The sequence below is a fragment of the Grammomys surdaster genome, unplaced genomic scaffold, assembly GCF_004785775.1.
Source record: "Grammomys surdaster isolate TR1022 unplaced genomic scaffold, NIH_TR_1.0 139, whole genome shotgun sequence".
Lineage (NCBI taxonomy): Eukaryota > Metazoa > Chordata > Mammalia > Rodentia > Muridae > Grammomys > Grammomys surdaster.
In genome coordinates, this window is record NW_021604597.1 from 14,176,294 (window position 1) to 14,200,189 (window position 23,896).

Sequence of the window (23,896 nt, forward strand, 5' to 3'; positions counted from 1 at the left end):
ATATTTAATGCATCTTAAAAATAGAGACTGAATGTCATTTCCATAACTAGTTCAGGTTCTTGATGGCAAATTTTCTTTTAAATAAAGACTTTTACATATGCAGACATGCTTTATTTAACATGAGACAGGTTTTATTCTCATGATGAGCAGATTATGAGTATTCTTGGCTGACCTTCCCTGGCACAATATTGTAGGAAAACAGGGTTAGCTCAGAATACAGGAGGCTGAAAAACACTTGATTTCCACCCTATTACTTACCAGTCTATCGCCACAGTGTCCCAGCAGTTGAGTACTTGTGAAAACTGGGATGACATTTCTGCTGGAAGAGGTTTGTTTTTAGAGACCAAGGACAGATTGCAAATAACTTTCAAGACTCTCCACCCCCACCCCCTCTCAGTTCTCTGTCTGGTCGAGGTAGACTTTCAAATCGTTGGATTAGAGCTAAGTCTAGAGGTCTTCTAAGGAAGACAGTTATCCTAAAAGAAAAACGTTCTGAAACATTCCTTATGTTTGATCCCTATACTCTGCCCTGTCTGAGACTTGTTTATCTACTAGGTCAGCCCACAAGTGATTATAGCACTGATTAAAATGTGTTTGTTTGCCTACCTATAACATTTACATTCATGATAGAACTGTCAGGTATAAACACACACAAAATGAAAGATGTGTAATTCCCAATATGGCAATGCTTTTCCAAAACATCTTTTCTGAATAGCCAAATATGCACACAAGAATGCAAAACAGGAAAGAGTTTCCCTGTAAAGACAAAAGTTGTTACCAATTTCTTACAAACCTGAGACAGTCAGGATTTTCTCACTGTGCCCAAAGCAAACAGGCAAACAATGATGACCTTCCGTAGACAATTTGAAAGCAGTAAACGTCTATTTTGGCTCATAGTTTCAGAGATTTGGGCTCAAGATCAACTTAATTTGTTGCTATAGAGGACCATAGTGAGACCCAACATCATTGTGAAGGAAGGTGTGAAAAAAATGCAAAATAACTGGCCCCACTGTGATCAGGAAGTAGAGAGAAATGAGGACAAAGGAAGCTGCAAGAACAAATTAAACTTCTTGGAGGTAGGTCCCCAGCGGCCCACTTCCTCCCAGTCAGGGCCACCTTCCACAGTTTCTACTTTCTCATAATCTACTTATGAATTCACCAATGGATCAAAACGATTAGGTCAAAGCCTTCAATATCCAGTCACATCTTGAAAGTGCCTATCAGCTGGCAGTCAGGAGTCTGACATTTGAGCCTTTTAGGTAACACTTCATCTTTAGGCCATAAGATCCTTGTAAGGATTGATTTTAATAAATAAATAAATTAAACAAATAAATAAATTATATATATATGTATATATAATTTTCAGAGTTGATGGGATATTAAACACACCATTTGTATTCCCTGCTTCTTGGAGTGCAGCTTCAGTCTCCTTAATGACTGTAAAGGGTTCTGTTGTGTGAATGCTTCAGGATTGACTTACTTCTCACTGATGAACTTTCACGTTGTTGCTAGTTCCGTCAACTACACACAGTGCTGAGGTATCTTTTACATATATCCTCTTGAGTATGCTCTATATTGACAGACCAAGTTCCTAGAAGTGGAGTTGTTTTGTCAAGGGATAAAGCATTTTAAGTTTGGGTACATACTCTGTCACTTATCTTGGAGATCGAATCAATGTGTCAACATCCCTCGAGATACCTCCCCTTCCCCAAAGTAAAAACTGTAAGAGGACAATGGCCTCCTAACGATCTCTTCTTGAGTATGTATGGTTTGTGGAGTTGCTTTTAAAATAGAGATGTATAATCCAGGCATGGAAACTTCTTCTTTTTAATCCTAGCACTCAGGATGCAGAAGCAGGCAGACCTCTGTGAGTCTGAGGCTAGCTTGGTCTACACAGTGAGTACTAAGCCAGCCAGAGCTATAAAGTAAGACCCTGTCTCAAAAATAAATAAAATAGAGAAGTACAACAGGATGTGAGAATATATAATATCAGCAGGCTGACTCAAATTCTACCCCTCCACACTTTTTTGGGAGCTGCTGGGGATCTACCTCAAGGTCTCAACTTACGTTAAACAAGTGCTCTACCAATGAGCTGCAACTCACCAGTCCTCCGAGTTATTTTAGCATTACTTGCTATCGGCAGTTCCTTTGTTTCTTTTCTTTTTTTTTTCATTTTCTTTCCCTACCTATACATCAACTGAAGGTAAACCTGGGACATCAGAAAAGGTGGGCATCTGTATTTTCCACCTCATACCTGGTAGTAATTGGCATTCAATAAATGTGCCTTGGTAGAAACAATAGGTTCAGAGTATAGACGCAGACTTAAAATGCTTTATCCTTTGGTACCCAAGGACGTGAGTTTGCCCTGGAATACTGCAGATCTCTCCAAGATATGTACAAAGCATAGGACCCAGAGGAGTTGCTGGCACACTCTGCTAACAGTCTACAGGCTTTGGAGAGAAAAATGAAGATTTACATCAACTTTAAGGGAAACAAATAGGGCTGGAAGACACTATCCAGTCGTTTGATTTCGGCCTAAAAAATAAGTTGCACTATCCTTGGCTGTGAGCAAACTATAGGTCACAGTGAAGTATAAATACCATTTGTAAAATAGTGTAAAGAACATTTGTTAATGAACTCTACCTTAGAGGCTTTTGACTTTGGTCTAGAGTGCCGTGTTGAGGAAACTCTGTCAGGAAAAATCCGAAGTGATTCACCAAATACAGGTAGTGACAAACGAGTGTTTGTTGAAGGAGTGTTCCTGAATCCTAAGGGTTATTCAGCTGGGTCCTGGGTGTGGCTGACAGGTTTGGCTAGGCCTAATTAATTGGATTCAGCCATGTGGGAAACTTCAGTAATGACTGTTGGTATTAACATTTGTACCACCCATTCACTGGCCTGGCACCAGGAAGACATGACAATGTCATTTGAGTATCCCAGACGTTATACATATCCTGAAAGATACAGGGGACAGGAACTAACTTTTCCCACTGGAAAATATTTCTCAATCTTAATTAATTAAATATATGAAGGAACTTCCTTTTTGTTGCCAGAGAACATGTTTCTCAGAGGTCTGCTGTTCACTTCTTATATAGAAATTGGATGTAGACTTTTATCCGTGAGTGCCATGCCTTAAGCTCATTTGTCCCCATTAGGGTCCTCTGCCTGGTTCTTTAACAGAGATAATAGTGTTTCCTCAAGGTTATGTAACTGTTACAGAGCAGCTCTGGAGGCTGAGTAGCAGCCACACCAGCTCGGTGGCTGTCTCCAAGCACAGCTATTGAGATTCTCAAGTCAGTCCTGCATTTGAAGATCAAGGAAAGAGCAAAGGGCAGTCTCCATAATGACAGCCTCATCTGTCAGCTCTCTGCTCCTTCCTGGTTGGGCATGCATTCTCGCGCATACGATCATGGGAATTTCTTAGTGGCCTTTGCCACCTTTAACCTCAGCAGCCCAGGGACTCATGTGAACTGCCTCTGAGAGAATGTGGTGGCACTGGGTGATCTGGTGTGAGACAGACATGAGGCAGCTGGCTCCAAAGGACTTCTCTGGGTCTGTCAGTGATTCTTAGTAGGCCCAGGCTCTTCGGCTAGAAACTACCCAGTATTAACAAAGAGAAAGGATCAGGCTTTTTCCAGAAGAGTGATAAAAAAAATTCTAGATCCCCTAGACCTGGGCACTTGAGCAAATAAGTACAGCCTGGAGATGGGTTACACTCATGTGTTACACAGCATGTGATTTCCAAAACTGATCTGGAGGGTTCCAGATACTTTTCTTTTATAGCATGGTTTTCAGACATTTTATAACATATATCTCAAAGAAAAATGGGCTGTGTACCTGTGATTACAGAATGTACTAGATATTGAAAAGACACAATGCTGGAATTCTGTCCCACTTTGGATCTCCCAACTCATTTCTTTATAGATTTTCAAGGTTGTGGCTGGAGGTGGTGACCCCTGCCTGTCATTGTACTCTTGGAACCTGAGGAAGGAGGCTTACTGTGAGTTTCAGGCCAGCCTGGCTTCTAGGCCTTTCATCCTCCAAAGAAAACAAAGCAAACTTGTGCTTTTCAAAGATTTATAAATTCATCTATTTGCCTTTAGTTTTCTGCTTGGGAAATAAGGAGTGTCTAAGTAAGTAACTTAATTAGTGCAGGGAGAAAGACTAAGGGGGCACAGCCTGCCTAGTGGGATGAGTGTAGTGTGATGAGTTCCAGAGGGTCTACCAACACCATTTCCATGACCAAACTCTCTACCTAGGAGAGATGCCTCAAAGCCTCATTTTACCAAGCCTGACTTAGAGGCTTAACAATGCCAGTTCTTAGATGGGCTGCTCACAGGAATCTGTGCTCCGGCCTAGCTTGGGCTGTAAGTGCACAGATGAGGACATAGCTGCTCCTCTATGTAACTGTTCTGTCAAGGACCAGTGGGCAGCCAGCTGGCTGTAGCTGTCTGCTAACCCTGAGGTGAAGCTGCATTTAAAAAGCTACTATGAGGTCATCAGGAGATCTGATGCTTTATTCCGTCTGAGGGAGGGAGCAGGATCTAAGCACCTGGCTTCCATGTGCTTGTGTGTGAGTCTTGATGTGTAGTGCTTGTTTGAGAGTCCTTATATGTAGTACATAGAGACTGTTCTAGAAGCAGTTGTCTGTACTCTCTTCAGAGAGGAAGAGCCTGTTTTCTTTTTTATTTCATTTGTGGTGTATTTATTTATTGAGACAGAAATTCCTTGCTTAGCCCAGGCTGACCTGGAATCTGCAATCTTCCTGCCTCCTGGTCCCAAGTGCTGGGATTATAGGTATAATGTCACCACACCCAGACACAAGTCTTTTTCAGTGCTCTTGAAGACTCACGAAGGTGTCAGGCAGGCAAGGCTCAGCTTTGAGTTCCAATGATTGACAGAATTCAGTGAAGATTTACCATTCATCTTGTGTTTATTGAGTCTTTGTTATATACCAGGCATGGGTGTAGGTGCTGGACTACAGCAGCCAAGAAACCTTTTACTCCCTGCCCTTCTGAAACTTCCATTGCTAGCTCTCAATAAGTCTGACACAGAACCAAAGCCTGGAAAGCTCAAGCACAGCACTGGGCCAGTGGTACTTTCAGTAAATGTGTACCAACGTAGCTTAGGAGACAGGCCATTTGGCTGTGCTATCCAGAGGACAAGGCACAGTTAGGCGTGAGATCAGAGGAACTTGAGCCTAGCCCCAGTGCTTTTGGACTCTGTGACTAACATACTTGCTTGTGTGGCCCTGGACCACCACCTGACCCCCTGCATCTATTTCATCTCTGACAAGGCAGGAATTTGACATTGTGTGCCTATCTCCAAGGGAAGTGTGTGAATCAGTGTTTGGAAAGTCTGTATCAGTTGAAAGGGCAAATAAATGTGCTGAGCTGGGTGGTCAGCCCTGGTGCAGCTAACTCACTGCTTGGCCTTTTCAGGATACCCATGTGTAAACACAGGACCATGTAACTAACCACCGGCTGTCCAAAGGCACACACAGGCTAAAAGGAGCCAGAGAGAAACATATCAGGGAGAGAAACTCTTTTCTCTGGCTCTTTATTTTAATCTTTTCAAGGGAGGAGTCACCTAGTAAATGTGGGCAGTATCCAGGACTGGTGGGGTTTCATTCGTTCAGAAGGAACAATCGTTTCCTGTGGCAGGCATTTACTTTCTGAGGTACTATAAGCAGCCAGTAACTGTGGGCACTTTTCCAGGTTCTTCAGGTGGAAGTCAAACGACCCCTACAAAAGTATCTGGTCTGGTTCCATTCAGCGCTTCAGTAGGAAGAGGCACTGGGTTTTATTTATATAGGTCTCTGCCAACAACTGAGAGAGAGGTAGAATTTAATTACTAAGTTTTTGTCTCCCATCTGTCTGCTGTCTTTCTGCATTTGGGAAAATACTAGATATTTTGATATGGTGATTTATAATGAATAAAGCAACTTCAAAACAGAAGAGGGAAAGCCGTGGTCTTGTTATACTAATAAAAATGCAAGGAAAACTCAGTGTAAGGGCAGGAGAAACAGAGTCTTGAAGGCTGTCATAGCAAAGTGTGACAAAAAAAATTCAGAGAGTCTCACTATATAACTTTTTCATACATTGACAGAAAACTCTTTACCATTCTTAAATAAGAAACGAATCTAAGATTTACTCGTGTGTGTGTGTGTGTGTGTGTGTGTGTGTGTGTGTGTATACCATATGCAAGTTCTATAGTTGTGAGCCATGAAGTGGGTGCTGGGGTCTTAACTCAGGTCCTGTACAGGAACAAGAACTCTTAACTGCTTGGCCATCTTTCTTGCCCCCTATGTAATAAACAGACAAACAAAATCCATTTATAACACATCTTGTCTCAAGAGGAATGAAAAAATGTATTCTAAGAAAGGTATGGGGTCCAGTCAGTGGCTCAGGTGGAGCCCTGCTTTCATCTCCACTGCAGTGGAAACATGGTAATCCCAGTATTCAAGTAGAAGCAGGAGAGGGAGGAGATGCTGAAAACAAGGCCATCTGCAAGGGGGGGGAGGGCTATGGGGGCTTAGAAACCCAGTCTCAAAAACACACAACAACAATAACAACCCCCCAAGACATCCTAGCTAAAGAGATAATGTTTTTGGTTTCACTGACAACAATGAGGAGTTGGGCAGCTTGCTAATTTCTGACTAACAGCCAACCATTCCTGGCTTTCCTCCTGTTACCCTCCCTGCTTCTCATTAACAAGTTAGTTGTTCATTAAAAAATGGGCAGCTTTTTAAACCTTCTCAACCCTCTGAGGTGTCCCGATTCTGAAATACCTAAGGTGTTATATGCCCACAATGATTGGAAAGTAACAAAACAGAGTAACAGCAAGCCCTTGGAGATAAATCTTAGGACTTTGTAGGCCCAAGACATGGTTCCATGCATTATAGACTTCTAGGTATCAGTGGGCCAGCAAGGGAGACTGTGGGAATGTGACAGGCAGCTGACAGGCAGTGCTCTAAGATAGTTTTGCAGTAAGCAGCTTAACTCTGTGGAAAAGTGCCCCTTCCAGGAGGCCTGGGAGGAGTGAGCAGCGGAATTATACATGCACAACCTATGACCAGGTACTTGACTGCACGTAGACTTTTCTCAGAGGCTTCCTGGCACATTCCAAGGTGAGAACTGCTACTGCGAGGTCTTGTCTCCAAAACACAGAACAACACAAAACAAAACAAAAGAAAAAAATCCAAGCAGCAACAACCACAAAAGCAATATTACCTAACGACGTGGAAGACACTCTAGGTGCTAGGACCAGGGCTGTTCGGTATTAGGAGGATCTGTTTTCAACTGGGTTTCCTATTAGGAATAAATAAGCCCAGGGAAGCGGTGACTTTTCACTGGAGTTGTTTTGTAGTAAGAGTAAAGACTTAAGAACAATGCGCCTTAGCTGGCAGAGGATTGGCAACCTGTTAAGGTGCCCAAGGCCTGCTGGGAGGTAAGAAGGGTGTGAAATGCCTCCGTGCTCCCCTGGGGAGGCCCTTTCATTCCAGGTAACTGCAGTACTCTCCCATTGGAAGGGATCCCCTGCACATTGATTTCTGCAGGACAGACGTGGAGGCTAAGAGGCAGGTGGGGCCTCAGTCCGCTCTACAGTACCTGGGCTCACACCAGCAGGCTCTGTTCTCTTTGAAAGCACCTCTATCAGCCAGGTGTAGGTGAATGCCTTTAATCCCAGCATTTGGTAGGCAGAGACGGTTGGATCTCTGTGAGTTTGGAGGCCAGCCTGGTCTACATAGTTAGTTCTAGGACAGCGAAAGCTATATAGTGAGTAATCCCTGCCTCAGAAAAGAAAAAGGAAAGAACGAAAGGAAGGAAGGGAGAAAGGGAAGAAGGAAAAAAGGAAGAAGGGAGGGAAGAAAGGAGGAAGGAAGGATGGATGGATGGACACTATCGGACTCGGAGTTGACCTCAATGTCATTGGCATGTTTTCATAGCTGTTCTCAGCTGACTGGTCTAGGAAATGGACATGCTTGTGGACATATCATACAGACCTAAAGGACAGAGATGACGTAAGTTCTGAACAGGCAGTAAGTTAACGGGGTAAAAGCTATCACTATTTACAATTTCCTGTTCAGCTTTTTCCCTTTCTGGTAAAAGATAGCAACATTTCCCAAGAGGTTTAAAAATTATAAAGCATGGTCAACACAGGAATCATTACATTTCTTGACACTTAAATAAATTGAGCAAAATTACATAAAGATAAGGCAATTTGTTCATGTGTGTGTATGTGTGTGTGTGTTTGTTTGTGTGTGTTTGTGTGTTAGTCTACTATTTTTATACTTTATATATATTTGAAAACATTTAAATACGTTTTTTTTAAAAGGGTGTGGACATCCATATGAAATGATTTTGGTAGTTCCTTTCTTCAGTTCATCTGGTGTGAAGACTTACCATCTTTGTCAGCTTACTATTAGGAGTGATCATTAAGCCAGACGTGGCAGGCCATGCAGACAATCAATCATACAGCAGAGGTTTTCTGAAAGTTCGAGTCTACCCTGGCTATATAGTGAGTACCAGGCTAGCCAAGGGTACAAAGCAAAGGTTAGACTCAAAAACTAAACAAATAAAACAAAATTAAATAAAAATTTAAAACCCCAAAAGAGCAGCAAAAATAATTATTATTAACTAAGGGCTTAGAAAATACTCTCCATGCCAGGCCTTTATAAGCATGCTTTCCAAAACTCACAGCAACCCAGCAAGACAGGATAATATATTCAATTACAGATGAGACTCATAGGGGCCAAATGATTACCTTCTTGTTTATCGGTGTCAAGAGTGGAACTCAGAGCAATTTCCATAGGAAGCACAACTTCAAACCACCCCATACTGCTATTAGTAGTTGAACAGTGAATAAACACATAGACCAGTGATTTCCCCAGCTCCAGAGATAACATGGACTTCAGGTTCTGTCTGCTGAGGCGCAAACAGGTAAATGTGGAGGAAGCCAGGTCCAGGAATCCTCAGGAGATTCTAGGCCTTCCTAATTTTTGTAGAATCCTCCCAGGAACAACAGTTGCTTCCTTACATGTTGTCTTTACAAATGATGACTTCTGGGTGGCATGAAATATTGTACTATCATAAATACCATGCCTTCCCTTTTGAATTCACTATCACATAGCTTTTCTCCTGTTGTCCTAAGAGCATGCAATATCCACCTCCTGGGAGTCATTAATGGTAGGAAAGATCATTTAAAAGGACAGAGAGTCTCAACATCCCTTTCCAATTTCCATGTACACTGTAAGCTCTGAAATAGTCATCTTTCTGAAAGATAACATCATGCCCTCCATTCCTAGAGAAGATCGGAATCTATAGCCAATTCTAGTTTCCACAGGGCAATATGTGGATTTCTTCTCCTTTCAGCTCTGTGCATGCTGAGCGAAAGCAAGGGTCATTCCCAGGCTGGAAAGAATGAAGGACTCCTTAGAGCTGTCAAGGGTCAAAACTGAAACATTTTACATTGTGGGTCTAGGTTCCAAAAAATGATGAAATTCCAGAAAGAACAATGGGTGCCTTAGAGTCGCTCAGGGTCAAAATTGAAACATTTTCACATCATGATCTGAATTCCAGAAAACCATGAAGTTCCAGAGCTCTTTAGAGATAATGACATTCAAAGGGGCATACATTATCTTAGCATCATTTCAGGCCTTGAGGGACATGTGTTGGGTTGTGTAAATTTTACATGATGAACCCATACCCCAGCAGATCCCCTGCCATATATACACACACCACATACACCCTATGAAAACTACATGATCTCAGATATTCCAGACAGTCTCCAGAGACATTTATCTTTCATGGTGCCATATCCACCCCCCACTGAGAGGGAGTGGGATCCAGAAAGCACACCAAGGTTTCCCCATTTGTTTGCTTGTCAAGGCTAAAAAAACACTGAAACTGGGACAGACGGGGAAGCTGGGCTGGGGTGTGTGTGTGGCAAACGAGATTCGTATTTACCTCAAGTCCAAAGATGATGCCTTTTTTTTTCTCCAAAGAAAGACTCCTTTGAATGTGTCTCTTGGGTCTGGAGGCAGAGATGAGGGCAGTGGCAGCATGTGGTATCCCAAAGTACGCATCAGCCTGTGTCTCTCCATCCAGGCTGTCTACCTGTGGGAATCAAGCACACACCATGGAGGTGCCCAGGTTCCATTATCAACAATTACCCTGAGAGGAGGCTGCTGTCACCTTCTGTCACAGACTACCCCTCCTGGGTCCCACAGGATTCTGACAACATCTAATAGAGACAGCTGTTCCAATAGACAACCTCCTCTGAACCACTCAGATGACCTTTGAAGCCTAGAATATAGAATCTTGCTAGATGGTACACTAAAACCACCAGACTGTTATGCGGGCCTCATAGGATGAGGTAGACTTTTGTGTTGGGGTTTGTTTGTCTGTTTGAGACAGGGTCTGTATGTAGCCCTGCCTGCCCTGGAACTTGCTATGTAGTCCAAGATGGCTTTAAACCTATGGAGATCTACCTGCCTCTGCCTCCTGAGTTCTGAGATCGACTGCATACACCACCATGCCCAGCCTAAGGTGGATGTTATATGAGAACTTACCACTTACTCTCTGAAGCTCTAAAATGTCCCTGTGAACTTCTTTGGGTGAAAGCATTTATCAACTGCTCTTAACTAGCCTGCTTTATTAAATAGTGATATACTAAAGCCTTTCTTTAAAAAATTAGTTATTGTTGTTGCTACTGGTATGTGCGTGCATGCGTGTGTGCATGTGTGTGCACATGCATGTGCATTTAATATGTGTGGATATGTATGCCACAGCATGCATGTGAATTCTAGGAACTGAAGTCAGTTGCCAGGCTTATACATCTTCAGTGGCTGGGCAGTCTCACTGGCCCATGGACTCTTTCCTTAGTAACTAGGCATCACTCTTAAGCCTCAGATGTCTCTGTTATAAAAGGAAGAGAACAATAGACTTGATTGTAAAAAGTCAGGATTGAACAAGGCATGGCAGGGAAAGTGCTGAGCAGGACCTCAACCACTGTCAGTGTTAGCTGCTACAACCTGGACGCAGCCGCAACCTTAGCAAGTCAAACCGCCAGGTATCTTTGCTGGCCTCCCAGTGACTGTCTCCAGCCATGTCCTGCCAACCCCTCAGACATTTGCTTTTTTAACCCAGTGGATTAGGAAGTCAAACACAACCAGAGCTACATATTCATAGGTCCTCAATTAAAATCACCACAAGTTCAAGCAAGCAGGTAATGTGTACCTGTGTCATGTCCTAGAGGAAGTCAACAGATATACAAGCCCATGTGAGCCAGCACCAACTGCCCAGCTGACTGGGGATAGTGTGAGTGACTCTCCGGGGAAATGGGTCCTTAAACCACCCATCCCCCCAGATGCCTGCAGACTACTCTCATCAAAATCCCTACCTAGGATGATCCTGTTAAGCTGACCCCATTCTGAGAGACCATGCAGGAGAACAAATAACTATTGTTCTCTTAGGCCAGTAAATTGGGAGTAATTTGGTATCAGAGAACTGACAAACTGCCCCTGCTGGGAAATCGGGAGGCCATGTCAATTCTTCCCAGTCTTTGGTCCTGAAGGATCTCAGTTCTGAGGCTTCCCAGAAGGGAAGAAATTGCCCTCACCTGCCATGAGACCCTCCTACCATGTGCTATCACCTTCCCGAGTGTCACTGTCACCTCTATGGGCACTGTTGTCACCTCTTGAAAATGTTTGTTCTCTGGACTAAAGAGTGAGCCTTAAGATAAATGTGGTTTAGTTTAGAGCAGTGCTTTAACCTGGCTGTGTCACACAGTTTTGTCAGATAGTAGCTCTTTCCATTCTTCTTCTTGATCTTTCCTTCCTTGAGGACTCAAGCAAGGGCCCTAGGCCCTAGCCATCATTCAGACAAGCCTGAGCACATCCAGTCTCGGGCACGAGGCATCTTTCATGTGACACCTTGCTGCGGGCAAAGCCTGCACCTCCGGGAGGGAAAGGGTATGGAATCTGATCTAGTCCAAGTTTCCATGGGCCTCTCACACCTATACAACTGTTTGCTGTGTTGTACTTGTCTGGTCACTACCCTCCAACTTGGCTTGTTCCCAGCATCAGTAACAACTACACACATCATGTGAATGTATTCCTCTTTTCCTTTACTCTTCTTGCCTCTTTAGAGGCTCAACTGCAGTCTGTGCACATTAAGATCTCATGTCTAAGTCACTGTCCTACTCTGGCCACTCATCTTTGAGATACTTACAGATGTCGTCGTTGTAATAGGGAGAAGCATCAGGGCAGAAGGTCACTCTGGCATGGGGGATCTAGCTCAGTGTATCTCTTGAGCTTTCAGCAGTGCTGGTGACCACACAGTGTCTGCTAATGGGCAGCCTCTTGGATGCATCAAAGACAGCAAAGCCCAGCTATTTCTCTTGCCACTTCCCATGCCCCAGCTGCTGCCCTTAACCTTTTTCTTGCTTTGGGGGAAGGCATAGAGGAGAATTGCATGTCCACAGCTCAGTCAGGCAGTTGTCCAGCTGGGGAGAGGAGAGAGAGATGCTCTCTTTCCTGTCAGGGCAGGAGAGGACAAGGGAGGTTAGGAAGGAGCCTCTTAAAGTGACCCCTGCTGAACACTATTGACCTATGGGGCTCCTTTCTGCTTTTTTCCCATAAAGGAAGATTAGGGAGGTAGAGGGGAGAGGTAGCTTGACTGAAGCTAAGGAAGCCAAAGAAAAGTTCTTCCCTTTCCCAGTCCTCTCCCCTCTCCCTTTTCTTTTTTATTTAATTTTTCCCTCCTTTCCTTTCTCCCTCTCTCCTTTTTCCACTTTCTTGCGTTTTGTTTGAGTCATGGTCTCAGTATAGCCCAGACTAGCTTGGAATTGTCTGTGTAAACCAGAGTGGCCTCAGACTCTTAGTAATTCTTCTGCTTCAACACCCTAAGCGCCTTTTGGGGTGGGGGTGGGGCAGGATGTCAAAACAAGAAAACCTTCCTTCATTCCACCGGATCCCCTCCCACTTTGCTCTGTTCTGGCTGTCATGTGCAGGACTGTAGCTCCTCTGTAGTGTAGTGAGCTGCTGGGACTACAGGCTGGGATGGCAAGGCATTACAAAGCTCCAAAGCTAGATCATAGACACAGGTGTGGGATTACCTCTTTGACTTTTTGACACTGTCACCCTCTTCTGGGTATCTTAGAATGGGCAGGGGCTGCCTGCTTCCTTACTATTCCAGGCTCTACAGCTCTGGGCCAGCATACTGATTATGGGAGGAGTCCCAGCTACCTCCTAGAGATAAAGAGACATTTGCAGATCACATGCTGGCTCTGGGGACACAAACCTGAGAGTGAGGCTTGGGGGCAGAGAAGGAGGCTATGTACTGGGCACTGGGCTCTAAGCCCAGACCACAGTCACAGAGATGATCAGAGCTGATAGTGGACAGTATTCTTGCAAGCAGATGATTCTCCAGCCATGCTCAGTCTCTGGCAAGCCATTCTTAATGACCTGCACATTTGGCTCTTGTACACACACAGACACAGTGCAGAGGCCAAGAGGCTGGCAACAGTAGCTGTACCTGTTTCTCCTTTACCCAAGCAAATCTGGTCTTCTCCACATGTGCAACTTTAGACATGAAGAGACAGCCCTTCTTTCCTCGCCTACCTGTTTTCTCACATTCCTCTCTTGCAAACTCAGAATAATGGGACAATTCACTCCATAGCTCCCCTTCCCAGGGAAGATTGCTGCATGCATTCCAAGATGATAGAAGGACCTGACGTTTCTTCCACTAAAGACTAGAAAGAAAGAATATATTCAAGTTTAGTCCCCAGGACATGGCTCTAAGAACTGGCTCTTTTGTGCATTTGAGGGAGAGAAAAGAATGCCATGGCTCTCTATTGGTTATCTGAACGTGGCTTTTGGCAATCTTTTCTCTGTCTGAATATGTCCCACTTCTCCAAAGCATCTGCTGCCACACACCTGCATCCTTTAAATAGGCCAAATTATTCCCTGCCAGGTGAAAGACTTCTATAAGCAACACTTCCCACAAAGACAATAAAGTTTCTTTAAAGTCTCGATTCTGAAGATTGTGTATCCAACCTGCAGCCTGTGGCCCCTGTGCAACCTCAGAGAGCTAAGAATGCAGCCTAACACAAAATCATAAACTTGCTTAAAACACAAGGTTCTTAAAAATGCAATTACACAGTTCTCTGTTTGAACTTTGTAGTTAAAAACATGATCTTGCTGTGTCAAGTTGGACATGACAGACAACTCTTAGACAGCATGACTGCTAGCTAGCTTTCTCTCAGTTTTTCTTTCTTTCTCCCTTTACCCTCTCCCCTCCCTTCCCCTTCTTTTCTCCTCTGTCATCTCTATCTCCTCTCTTCTCCTTCCCCCTTCTCTCCCCCTCCCAGTCCCCTTCTCCCTCTTCCCCTCCCCCTCCCCCCCCCCCCCCCCCCAATATATTTTGTTTCCAAAAAAGTTGAAAGACTGGCTGACCAGTTGGGAAAATTTCGGGTGGAAATGGAGGGGGCTGAGAAACAAAACATAGTTGAAATGGGAAAACAAAAGGGGTCACTCTGCTCCTTCTTTTCTGAAAGGGTTGAGAGTTGGCTGTGCAACTGGAGAGGTTTTGAGAGGCATACTGGAAAAGGCAGAACAAAAAGGCTCAGTCCTGGTGACTGAGCAAGAGAGGGGGAATTTCCTGCAGGAAGAAAGAGGGAAAGGAACTGTGCTGGAGGGTGATGGGTCAGAGTACAGCCAAAAACATGGGAGGGCAATCTGATGACACAGCCAGGTTTGAAAAAAGGGTCAAACTCAAACCAGTGGTACCACCAGAGCTAGAGGAAGGGCATCCTGGGGTTATAAGATCACCACCAGTCTTCCCAGTAGTCATATGGCGTATGTCTGCTAATGGTGTGAAGAGGTTATGATGAGACAGGATGGCGGCCTAGAGAAATAATAGATCTAAGATGTTTTAAAGAGGCTGTGATTCCATATGGGATGTGCTTGCATTGTGTAGAAAAAATTCTAAATAACTGGGCTGCTCAAAATTGAATTATTCCCCAAGACTGGAAGGGATAGGTGACACCTGTACTGGAAGCCAATCCAAAACTGTGATGGTTAACATGGTGGAAAGAAGAAGCCTGGAATATTCAACAGTGAAATGGAGTGCAGGGAGTGAAGATAGTAAAGGATCAGTTGCTGGGTGAAGGGCAGTGCTCTGTTATATAAGATCCAACTGAATGACATTGCTATAGAAAAAATGTCCCTGCCTTAGGGTTTTACTGCTGTGAACAGACACCATGACCAAGGCAGCTCTTATAAGGACAACATTTAATTGGAGCTGGCTTACAGGTTCAGAGGTTCAGTCCATTATCATCATGGTGGGAAGCATGGCAGCATCCAGGCAAACATGGTACTCTAGAAGGAGCTAAGACTTCTACATCTTGATTCAAAGGCAGCAAGAAGGAGACCCCTGCAGGCAGTCAAGAGGCGACTATCACACACATTGGGTGAACCTTGAACATAGGACCGCAAAGTCCACCCCCACAGTGACACACTTCCTCCAACAAGACCACACCTATTCCAACAAGGCCACACCTCCTCATGTGTCACTTCCCATGGGCCAAACTTATTCAAACCACCATGCTCCATCCCTAACACCCATGTCCTGTTCAAACACATGAATCTATGAGGGCCATACCTGGCCGAAGCATAATGCAAAAATACATTTAGTCCAACTTCAAAAGTCCACATAGTCCATATCAGTCTCAACAATGTCAAAAGTCCAAAGCTAAAAAAGTCTCTTCTGAGATTTATGCAACCTCTTAACTGTAATCTCCTATAAAATCAAAATAAAAAAGCAGATCACATACTTCCAACATCACAGGATATACATTACCATTCTAAAACATCATAGTGAAGAAATACTGGACCAAAGCAAGACCAAAAGCCAGCTGGGAAGATGCCAAACTCTGCATCTCCATGTCTGATGTTCAACTTCTTTCAGTTTTGTTGACTGCAACACAATTATTTCTCTTGGGCTGGTTCCACACATGATCTTCTTGGCTCCTCCAAAGGGCTGGGACACTTCTCCAGCTCTGTCCTCTGTAGTACTCTAAGCTCTGGTTGACTCCACTCCATGTTACTGCTGCTCTTGGTTGAACTGGCTGCCTTTGTGTGTCAACTTGACACAAGCTGGAGTTATCACAGAGGAAGGAGCCTCCCTTGAGAAAATGTTTCTGTGAAATCCAGCTGTAAGGCATTTTCTCAATTAATGATCAAAGAGGGAGGGCCCATTGTGGGTGGTGCCATCTCTGTGCTGGTAGTCATGGGTTCTATAAGAAGGCATGCTGAACAAGCCAGGGGAAGCAAGCCAGTAAGTAACATCCCTCCATGGCGTCTGCATCAATTCCTGCTTCCTGACCTGCTTGAGTTCCAGTCTTGATTTCTTTTGGTGATGAACAGCAATGTGGAAGTGTCAGCTAAGTAAATTCTTTCCTTCCCAACTTGCTTCTTGATCCTGATGTTTGTGCCAGAATAGAAACCCTGACTAAGACAGTGGTCATCCCACTGTACGGGGATTTCCAATACGCTGGGGTCTTCCACTGCAACTAGGCTTTACCAATAGCTTCTCATAGGCCCTCTTCCTTGTGTCTGGTCTCAACTTCTCTGCATGACCTCCTCAGCCCTGGGCTGTCAACTACGTCTGAGTTTGCACCTTCACCAATGGCCTTCCATGGCCTCACTTCCTAATAGTGCCACTTCCCATGGACCAAGAATATTCAAACTACCACAACATCATAATGAAAGCCAGAGAAAGTTTTGTGTTGGGGACATGGATTTGTTTATATTCCCACAGGAAATGAAAAGCTGTGTACACCATCAAAACTGATAAAGATTAGAACTGGGCAGGAGCGGTCTCCTGAAAACCTTGACCCCTGACCTGAAAAGTGCTTGTTTCATTGGAAATGTCTCTGTTTATAATTTCCTGCTATACCCAACATAACTGATGGCTTAAAACAGAAGCAGGGAAATGAAGGGACAACTTTGGAATTTTTAGTTTTTTTTTTAAAACAGAACTATTATAAAAATATGCTTTTGTTTTAATCCCAGGTTTGGGAACACGGAGCTGCTTTGGACGGTCCACGGCAGCTGACTGTGATTTGCCTCATGTTTTAGCCGAGGCATGGCTTTGCCAGCTGCACATAGTTTCTGCAATTTTGTAGCAACTGGAATTCTGGGAACTTTTCAGAGGGTATGTAAATGCTAGAGCCCAGCGAAACAGGATGAGTGGTTGTTGGTTGTTTAGGGAGGTGTGTTGTGGTTTGTTAGTAGCTGGGGTCAAAGAAGAAACAAAAGGAAAGAAATTAGATTCAGGCATTTCTCTTCCTCTCTCCCTCTATCCTTGATTCTTTCCTATCTAGTGTTAGAAGGTAACACAGGGCAGGGGGTGTTAGGGTGGATGGGGGATAAAGCATAGGAAAAAGAAGAACCCACAAAGTAGCAATGGCCAGCCACTAAGCTCGAAGCTCATTAACTTTATCAGTCAATTGGCCAGTCTATAATTCTGGGACCAAATACAGGGTCTCCTGTGTGCCAAACAAGTAGATTACCACTGCCTTGCATCTCCCAGCCCTTGGCTTGCCAGACTTTTAGAAGACGTTTGTTGTGTACAACCACACACCTTCACCCAGAGACCCCACCACCCCTATTGGTCTCTTGAAAAGATTTTTTTACATGTTTATTTATGTGTGGGTGTCGGGGGAAGGGTGCATGCGCCACGACATGCCACAAGTGAGGAGGTCAGAGGACAGGTTTTGAGAGTTGGTTCTCTCATTCCACCGTGTGAGTTTCAGGAATCAATCTCAAGTCACTGAGCTTGATAGCAAGCAACTTTACCTTAACTCAGCCATCTCACCAGCCCTCTATTGATTCTTAAAGATGAGAAATATTCCTTCACTGTGCTAAAGGCTATCTTGCAATTAGAAATATGATGACATTCTAGATTGTTCATTTTCTTACAATAGAGCCATGAAACATGATTGTCATATTTTGTTTATGACTGAGGGATGAAACTTTAGGGAAAATTTCCATAAAGTTATGATAAACAAGCTGGCCTAAGATTTGAAGTCATCACATTCTCCCAGATATTGATCTCTTACAGAACTGCTGATCTGAGATGTTGTCCTCCATGTTTTAATGTCAACCAGTTATAATATTTTACATTATTTATATCGGTAAATATATTAACTAAAAGTATTTCTTTCATGGCTTAAGGGATCAATTTTTTTCTCAATTCTATTTATTGTTTCAATATTTATCTTGTTAGTAAATGATACTTTTAATGCTTTAATTTTATTATTTTATTTTGCATTTGACTTTTTAAGATGAGTCCTTACCATTTTCTTTGACTGGCTTGGAACTCACTATGTAAACTAGAGCTGGCCTCCAACTCATAGAGAACTACCTGGCTCAGTCTTCCAAGTGTTGGGATTAAAGTTAATGCCTGTTTTAAATGAGGGCTCTCACTAACTTGCTAGAGCAAACATCCAGGGAAATAATACTTTTATTTAACTGAACAAATTCATTACATTTATTTACCTATTCGAGAGAGGATATAGCCAGTGCTATGGCTAACATGGCTAGCACGTGGAGATCAGAGGACAACTTGTGGGAGATGGTTCTTTTCCGCTACCATGTGGGTCCCAGGTGTTGAACTCAGGTCTTCAGGCTTGGCAGCGAGTGCCTTTCCAGCGGAGCAATCTCACCAGCCTATAACTTCAAATTCCTCACTGCATGGAGCCTTCTTTTTGACGTTTACTTTCTAAATGAAAGGATCTTTTAAAAGTTGTGCTTCAGCCGGGCAGTGTGGCGCACACCTTTAATCCCAGCACTTAGGAGGCAGAGGCAGGTGGATTTCTGAGTTCAAGAGTTCGAGGCTAGCCTGGTCTACAGAGTGAGTTCCAGGACAACCAGGGCTACACAGAGAAACCCTGTCTCGGAAAAAAAAAAAATGTGCTTCATGTTCATTTACACTCACAGAGAGTTCTGCAGCATTTTCTACCTTTTTGATGTTGTTTTCCCTCAAACAGTCCACATTCCCCTTCTTTTTCTACAACCACACAGCCAGTTCATGCGTGCCCCCAGTCCCTCTCGGTGTGTGTGTATGTTCATTGCTTCTGTTTTTCTCTTCCTCTTTAAAATATCTACACTGTGTGAACTTAAACAAAATCAGGGGATACAGAAAAACACATTTTTGGCCTTTGCTCATAGGCAACACCAATAAAATATTTCCACACAAGTAAATATTTGTAGTCCCCGAGTGCTTGGCATTCTTCAAAACTGGAGCCTATCGTGAAGGTGGGAGCTTGTCAATGGTGGTCATAGGAGTAGGAAGAAAACTAAATTGGTTCTCAGTGCTCATGGGTGTGGGTGTGGGTGTCGCTGGGTCACGAGAACACTCCAAGACGGGTCTTACCCGCCCATCCTTCCATCAGCAATGATCTTTCCGAGCAGCAGAAGCCTCTTTGTGTGTCTGCTAGGACGTGGCACTTGAGGAATGTTGAGTTTTGCCTGCCTACAGATGACCTCTGACCCAACCTGTGGTTATGTGCTGTTGGCTGCCTGATTTCTGACCCTCCACTGCACTCTTTTAAATAAAGACGATATTGTTAGAATCACCACACAGCCTACCTCTTCTACAGTATGGAACGTCCAGACTTCAGCCTTGAGAGGAGAGTGGTCTGAAGTCATGGGACCACCTAGAAGGCACAGAGGCTTCGGCAGTTTGAAGGCAAGCTACTGGGAGCAGAGGATGAAGTACATTTGGGAAGAGAGAAAACAAATCTTAAGATTGAAAAGGACCCAGAAGCCATCAGTTCCAGTGGCTCATAAAAGCCTTTCTATATTGGGTGGGTTACACTCCTGTCTCAAAACCTTCAGTACAAGGAGGAATCCAAGTTTGTGAATCACTGAAAATTTAGCCATCCTACAGGTCTAGAAGAAGGACATGACTCTTCCATATTTATGATCACATAGCACAGAGGTTACCTCTAAGTATGGGTCCATTTCTCCTTCAAGTATAACTTAGAAATTCCACATTGTGCTGAGGAGGAAAGGGTGTTCCAACATGATAATGAAAGTGAAAATAGTGATCAAAAATTCGGTACGAAAGTGAAAAGATGCAGAGGGGCTGAGCGGAGGCAGGGCCTGGTACCCAGGATATTTCACATTCCTCAACACCAAGGCTCAAAAGCACGTAGAGCCAGGCGAGGCACATGGATACGAACAGCTTGGAGGCCTGGGAAATGTGGACTCCACTGTTGTCTAGCTTCTTGACTCTAACCTGTCCAAGTGCAGGGTAGACCAAAGCGCAGACTTAGTTAAATTCAGTCTGAAGATTCAGAGACCAAGAGCCCAGGAGCTATGACCACGCCTTCTGCCACGGAAGTGAGGGTTGGAAGCTATAATGCAGTTGTTTTGCTCTTTAAAAACAGAACTGAACAAAACAAAACGAAAACAGACCCCGAAGGAAAGAACAGCTTAAGTTCAGTATTGGGGGTGGGGTGTACAGGGGACGGGGCAGATAGAGGGTTAAAATTTACAGCCATTTCTCTGATGATCTGAGTGGCCTCCTCCACCACATTCAGGTTTTAGCTTCTTTTAAAAATTGTTTGTTTGCTTGCTTGTTTCTCATAACCATATAGCAAAGCAGAAGACATCATTTCTTAGGGTGAGTTTAGGTGGATCCTGGGGGTTGTGTGTCTTGCTCCAGAGTGTTTGAGAGAGCGATTCAGTAAACACAGCCTGGACCAGCCTTTTCCCTACTTTGAGTCAGCCCCAAGTTTTGCTGCTAATAAAGAACAGGATCCACTTTATTTTTCCTTTCATTTTTCTTAACCCTTCGGGTAATGCCAGGGGGAATTCCATAGTACAACTGGGAGTCAAGGGGCAGTGTCTACGGCTTGGAGAAGCCTAGCAAAATGGATGCACCCAATGCATTTTCCCACCCATGGGGATTCAAGTTAACTACCTTCATTTTTCTCCATTTAGTAAAAGAAAAGAAAATCCCAGCCCTAAGGACATTTGTTCTGGCTCAAGGGTATAGAATTTTTTTTCTTTTCTGAAAGAGGAGACTGGCTCAGTAAGACAGCCCAGAGATCCTACTTTATATTACCAAGATGGGGGAAGACAGCTTGAGAAAGTCTCCACGCCCCGCTGGGAACTATACACAACTTTTCTTACTTAGTAGTGTCAGGAAAAAAAAAAAAAAGCTGGGCAGTAGTGGCGCATGCCTTTAATCCCAGCACATGGGAGGCAGAGGCAGGTGGATTTCTGAGTTGGAGGCCAGCCTGGTCTACAGAGTGAGTTCCAGGACAGCTAGGGCTACACAGAGAAACCCTGTCTTGAAAAACCAAAAAAAGAAAAAAAAGGAAAAAGAAAAAAAAGAAAGAAAAAAATCAGCTCAAGAAAAAAAGCTGAATGGAGATGATTTCACTGATAATATTTTAAGTATTATAAACAGATTAGGTCCCATAACGAGTGCATGCTAGGCTGAAGCCTGGTTAGGTTGCCTAATGTGATGGACAGGGGAACAAAACAGGTGGTTGTGAAGATGTCTGTAAAGCAGCACATATCTGGAAAAGCTATTTCCCACGCCCTTTGTCTTGAGGCTTCACAAACTCTCAGCACCTGACAGCTTCCAAAGAGCCTGCTGTCAACGATAAGCTCCCAAAGCACCAAGTCAGAAGTAACGCTGACCACAGTGCAGAGCCAGGCAAGGCTATGACACAGAATCCTGTCTCTTACGGGTGCCTACAGAAATCATTTGGTGTTTGTTTATATGTCGTCCTTTAAGAAGCCTCAAACAATCAGTCTACGACAAAGGCAGTTGTTGAACGTCACCTTGCAAATCCCAGGAGAACGCTGAGTCATTTAAGGTGGTCCATTAAGACCAAAGCTATTTCCATAGCCTTAGAATGTCATTTAGGCTTGTGGCTGTGTTGACACTTGTGCTGATGATGTAATAGCAATGATTTTTAAAAAATGGTAATACCTTTGTACAAATCAAGGAAATAGGACCAAACTATTAATAGTCAGAGTTCCCTACTGGCACACACTGATAACATAAACAAAAACAAACAACCCAACCCCAACAAGGAGACTATCAAAAAATCCTGCCAAATCCATTAAAAAAAAAAAGTCCCTGGCAAAGTCATGAAAATTGTTCACTTTAGTCTATATGAACGGAATCTTTTTGTAATGTATATCACAGGAACCCTGCCTGAGGCACATCTACTGCACCCTGATACACACACAAAAAAGCACACAGACCATTGTTTGAATTACAAGCTCAACTATTTGCTTTTGTCACAGATGTTAGAAACTTGGAAAAATGTGAAATAATGTCACTCTTTTCACTATTTTATTTTGGTTGACAAAATACAGTTTTTAAATGAAGAATGTTGCTTATATTAGCATGAAATAAAGTTATTTTAAAGAAAATTAAATCTTAAGCTACTGTTTCGATGTTTTATTTTTAAATTATTTCTCTTTATTGTTTTTGTATTATGTATATGTTTCTCTGTGTGTGTGTGTCTGTGTGTGGCTATGTACACATGAATGCAGAGCCTGTGGAGACCAGAGAGGGTATTGGATACCTGGAAGTAGGGTTACAGATGGTTGTGAGCCACCATGTGGGTGCTGGGAGTTGAACTACTGTCCTCTGGAAGAGCTGCCAGTGCTCTTAACTGCTGAGCCTTCTTTCCAGCACCCTCTTTCAAATTTTAATCTATCTATAGATAGAATATAGACAAATGAATGCCCTTTGGGAGCCTCAGTATTTTTTAAGACTGGGAAGGAGACCTGTTCAACTATCTGAGAAATGTGATCTACTAAAGCCACACTTACGGCTATTGTAATGAAGAAGCATGGTGGAGTAGTAAGAACACATGCTTTAGACTCCTATAGACCCTGGATTCTGACTTTGGGTTCAAATTTAAACTTCTCCACATGCTAGCTGTTTAATGTCATGGATCAGTTTAGTTGTTCCAACTTCACTTCCTTCACCCCCCAAAATGGGAATGAGATTTACTGTATATCTCTCCAAAAGAGAAAATATATCTGATACTCCTAATTAACATAAGACCTAGTGTCTTAGTTAGGGTTTTACTGCTGTGAACAGACACCATGACCAAGGCAACTCTTATAAGGACAACATTTAATTGGGGCTGGCTTACAAGTTCAGAGATTCAGTCCATTATCATCAAGGCGGGAGCAGGACAGCATCTAGACAGGCAGAGCTGAGAGTTCTCCATCTTCATCTGAAGTCTAGCAAAATACTGGCTTGCAGGCAGCAAGGATGAGGGTCTTAAAGCCACACCCACAGTGACACACCCACTCCATCAGGGCCACACCCTCTAATAGCCTACTCTAAGCACATATAAACTACTACAGCTAGTAAAGGTGTTCAAATATTAGCTGACTGAATAATGGTAAGAGGTTCAGAATATGAAGAGGTGCTTTTGGTTGCAAGGAACAGAAATGGCTTAGCAGGTTGAGAAAAAGAGAAAAAAAGAAAAATGGAGGCAACCACTCAGGGTCTATCATGTTCAACAGAGACCTAGAGCACCAGGTTCCAAATGTTGGTTGGCAGACTGGCTATGTAGGAGTCCTCTGGGAGTTACTAGAAAAAATATCACTGAAATTGTAACTTGCATATGAATTGCCTGAGATGTCAACCACCTATAAGAAGATCCATATCATGTGCATACTGCTAATCTATGAAGCAAGCTTGAGTGGCAAGACGGAGACCTCCCACCTCCAAATTATTGATTCTGAGTCTCCCAGTGGGGGCTGGCTTTAGAACTCTGGGTTCGGTATGGTAAGGCAGCAATAATATGCAAGATTGACATTCATTCATTTGCACATTCA